Consider the following 5066-nt stretch of genomic DNA (forward strand, 5'->3'; position numbering starts at 1 on the left):
CTGGGTGAGTCTGCTTTTTTTTTCTAGAGATTTCAGCTGTGCTGTTAAGTCTCTAATATGTGCTTTTTCCATTTTCTTTATGTGGGCACTTAGGGCTATGAACATTCCTTTTAGCACTGCCTTCATAGTGTCCCATAGGTTTTGGTATGATGTGTCTTTATTTTCATTGAATTCAAGGAACACTTTAATTTCTTTCTTTTTTTCTTTCTTGACCCAGGGGTGTCTCAATAGTTGACTGTTCAATTTCCATGAGTTTGTAGGCTTTCTGTGGTTAGAATTATTGTTGAATTCTAACTTTATTCCATGGTGATCCAATAGTACACAGGTGATTACTACTATTTCTTTGTATCTCAGGATATTTGCTTTGTTACCAATTATGTGATCTATTCTTGAGAAGGTTCCATGTGGTTCTGAGAAGAAGGTATGTTCTTTTCTGTTTGGGTGGAATGTTTTATAGATGTCTGTTAAGTCCATTTGGTTCATTACATCTGATAGTTCTCTTATTTCTCTGTTAAGTTTCTCTCTGGTTGACCTGTCCTTTAGCGAGAGTGGAGTGTTGAAATCTCCTCCTATTAGGGTGTAGGTTTGAGGTATGCTTTGAGTTCTATTAATGTTTCTTTTACATATGTTCATGCTTTTATATTAAGGACATAGATATTCCTCCTTATGAATTGTTCCTGTTATAAGTATAAAGTGTCCATCTCCATCTCTTCTGATTATTTTTAGTTTCAAATCAATTTTCTTTGATATTAGTATAGCCTTACCCCCTTGTTTCTTTGGATGATTTGATTGGAAAACCTTTTCCCAACTCTTTACTCTGAGGTAGTGTCTGTCTTTGAGTTTGAGGTATGTTTCTTGTAGACAGCAGAATGTTGTATCCTGATTTTGTATCCATTCTCTTATCCTCTGCCTTTTTATAGGTGAATTGAGTCAATAGATATTAAGAGATATTAATGACCAGTGGCTGTTAACTCCAGTTATTTTTCTGGTGGTAGAGTTTGTGTGTTTCCCTTCTTTGAGTTGTGCTGTTGGAGGGTTGTCAGATGCTTGTGTTATTATGGGTGTTGTTTGCTTCCTTGGTTTGTGATATTCCTTCTAGTATTTTCTGTAAGGCTGGGTTTGTGGCAACGTATTATTTAAATCTGTTTTTGTCCTGGAACATCTTGTTTTCTCCATCGATGGTGAATGCAAGCTTTGCTGGGTATAGTAGTCTGGGTTTGCATCCATGGTCTCTTAGTGTTTTCAGCACATCTATCCAAGTCTTTCATGGTTTCCATTGAGAAGTCAAGTGTAATTCTGACAAGTTTCCCTTTATATGTTACTTGCGCTTTTTCCTTTTCAGGTCTTAATATTTGTTCTTTATCCTGTATGTTTTGTGTCTTGATAATTATATGATGAGGGAAGGCTTTTTTTATACAGCCTATTTGGTGTTCTGTATGGTTCTTGTACCTTCATAGGGATATTCTTCTTTAGGATGGGAAAGTTTTCTTCTATAATTTTGTTGAATATATTTTCTGGCCCTTGAGCTGTAATTCTTCTCCTTCTTCTACCCCAATGATTTTTAGATTTGGTCTTTTCATGGTGTCTCAGATTTCCTGGATGTTTTGTGTTAAGAACTTGTTGGATTTGTTTTGTTCTTTAATCAGTGAGTTTATTTCCTCTATAGTATCTTCAGTGTTTGGGATTCTTTCTTCTATCTCTTGTAGTCTGTTGGTAATACTTTTCTCTGTAGTTCCTGTTCATTTTCCCAGATTTTCCATATCCAGCCTTCCCTCGGTTTGTGTTTTCTTCATTACCTCCACTTCATTTTTCAAGTCTTGAATTGTTTCCTTTACCTGTTTGATTGCTTTTTCTTGGTTTTCTTGGGTGCCTTTGAGAGATTTATTCATTTTGTCTACCTTTTGTTTGTCATCTCTATTTCTTTATGGCAGTTTCCCCCTTCTGTTTAAGTTCCTGTATTATTTTTATAATGTTCCATTTACTGTCAATTTCTTCTATTTTTCTCTAGTAAAGAGTTCAATTCTTGTTGTTTCGTGATCCCTGGATTCTGGTGATGTCATGTTGCCTTTCAGTTTGTTGGAAGAATTATTGCATTGGTGCCTGCCCATCTCTTCCTTCAGATAGAGCCAGGAGAGTCTTGGTGTCTTGGTCCATTCTTTGCTGTGACTGACTCTCTGGGTGGAGGTCCTCAGTGCAGGAGCAGGAACTGTTCCTGTCTGGACGGAACTCTTCAGCACAGACACAGGGTCTCTTGGTAGTCTATGGACACTGCAGAAAAAAGGGCGATGGTGGGGGCAGGGCAGTGTCCGCTGGAACACAGAGGACCCCACAGCAGGAGCTGGAGGGTGTTGTTTTCTCTTCTGCATGGGCTGTGTAGGGCTCTGCTCTCTTCTGGGACAGCCCGCCCTGAGATAGCACATGCTAACCCTGCTGAATGGAACTCCTCAGCACTGATACAGGGATACCTGGTAGTCCAAGGACACCTCAGACAAAAGGGCAAACATGGGGGCAGGGCAGGGTCCAGTGGAACACAAAAGACCCTAAAGCAGGATCTGGGGTGGGGGGCCTGTGCTCTCTTCCGGGACAGTCTGCCCCAGGAAAAATACACACTCTTCCCTCTGTATGGAACTCCTCAGCACTGAAACGGGGATAGCTGGTAGTCCAAGGACACCATAGACAAAAGGGCAAAGAGGATGCAGGGCAGGGTCCAGTAAAACACAGAAGACCCTGAGGCAGGAACTGGGGATGTGTGTTCTCTTCCAGGACAGTCTGTCCCAGGATAGCACACACTCACCCTTCTGGATGGAACTCCACAGCACTGAAACAGGGATACCTGGTAGTCCAAGGACACCACAGACAAAAGGGCGAATGTGGGTGCAGGGCAGGGTCGAGTGGAACACAGAAGACCCTACAGAAGGATCTAGGGGGAGGGGGGGCTGTGCTCTGTTCTGGTACAGTCTGCCCTGGGATAGCACACACTCACACCTCTGGATGAAATTTCTCAGCACTGAAACAGGGCTACCCCTAAGAAACTTCTGCACCACTCTTTTGCTGTGTTCTTGAGTCATTGGTGGAGGAGTTCTGCTGTGGTTATATCCGTTGCTACTAAACAAGACCTGTCAAAGTAGCCTCAATAATACAATGGTGGATCTTCTAATAGCTGGTAACCAACAACTCTCGATTGATTTTATACATCCTGATTGTACATAGGAATTTTTCACAGTGTGCTAAATGTTAATTTGTTAATCAGCACTTCTAGCAGAGGTATTTAGCATTCTATCAAGGTAACTTGGCAGCATTTTCAGGTTGAACTGCATACATAAAGTGATTCAAAAGGAAATTTTAATTTAATTTTGTCAGCAAAACTTGAAAAGGGAAATTGAAATTTTCTAGAGACAGTGAGTTTTAGACAAGCAAAGTCAACTGACCAAGTTGTCTCTCCTTTTTCACAAGATATACAACATTTTTAAATCCACCTTCATCAATATAGGGCTTAAGTGGCATGCACATGTAGGGCACGCTTAAGAATTGACAGAGGCTGTTCCTTTGTTCATGGCCACTCCAACCCCCAAATAATCACATGGAAATTATATTATTTGATATACTGTTTGGTCAATACCTTAAGTATGTTTTTAGATATCTCTTATACCCTAAACTAACAAATCTCCATTAATCTCTGCATCACCACAAGGTCATGGCCTATTGGGAATTTTTCAGTGAGCTCCCATCAAGGCATCTGTCTCCTGTGATGGCTACCTGACCTGGCTTCTCTCCAACTCTGCATTCTCTCTCTCTCTCTCTCTCTCTCTCTCTCTCTCTCTCTCTCTCTCCATCTCTGTTTAGATTTCCCACCTTGCTTTACTCTGTTAGTCAAAATTAGCTTTATTCATTAACCAATAAAAGCAACATATATACAGAAGAACTTCTCATACAACTCAGGAACCCTAAAATTTCATCCTGTTACGTCAATTCTCAGGAGCCATTCAGCTGGTTTTTCAGACATGTTATTTCCTTGCACTGAAGCTTCTCAAATATCTTAGTTTAGCATTTTACTGGTGCCCAGGGATCCTCTTGTTATCATTTCCTCACCTCAAGAGAAACAAGTATATAACACATCCAGCACATTATATAGAATATGGCAATGAAATTAGATCTACAGGCTTACCCTGAAAACACTTTGTTAAATGAGGTATCTCCCATGAAACTAAAATGATACAAAAAAAAAAATTGAGACAAGATCTACATATGTAGCAGTTTTGCATGTGTCTCTGAAACCACCATGGTCAGCAGGGTAATTATCCACAGGTGGAAAGAAGGTATTTTGGGACAAAATGACTAAATAATCTTTTTTAGTCTGGCACTAAGTCATTTATTCTAGCAATATTTGGGCACCACACAATTGGATGAAAACTGGTCTTGTGTTTATTAACTCAATGCCATCCACACAATAAATCACAAAGTAAGCTAAATAAAGATCCAATGTGAATACATTAAAACTCTTTACAAAACACAGGTGAAAGGTTCCATAAAGATGGGTCCTATATATTTAGTACATGTGACACATTCCATAATGATGGGTGCTATAGAATGACTGCATGCAACACCTTCCACTAAGTTAGGTTCGATAGACTGATGAGATAAAGAAGATCACTATAAAAGTTGCTGCAGGAATTCCTACCACCATCAGCCTTCAAGCTACCCACCCAGTTTGGTTTGGCCTCTTATACTATTATGCCTATGTAAATCACATGTACGACCTCGATTCTGGCTGCGGGATTTGGTTGCTGTTCCTCATTCCAGCAGAGAATTGTGATCTGTGAGACTACCCCTAAATAAATAACAATCTATTATTCTCAAATCTGAGCTAGTATGGGATTTCTTTTAAGCGTCCTTCTTCATCCGGTGGCCCATGTGGATTCGGACTCCACACCTAAGGGGTGGACAGCCTAAAGGCCTAACCAGTCCACAACCTAGAAAGTTTCCCAACCCTGCCTACTTGGCTTATATTTACCTAAGCAGTTCTTTCATTCATTAATTTATTTACTAAAACTTTCCACCTCCCCCCT

The sequence above is a fragment of the Microtus oregoni genome, unplaced genomic scaffold (genome assembly GCF_018167655.1).
Source record: "Microtus oregoni isolate MIOR12 unplaced genomic scaffold, Mior012 000137F_ref0000512, whole genome shotgun sequence".
NCBI classification, from domain to species: Eukaryota; Metazoa; Chordata; class Mammalia; order Rodentia; family Cricetidae; genus Microtus; species Microtus oregoni.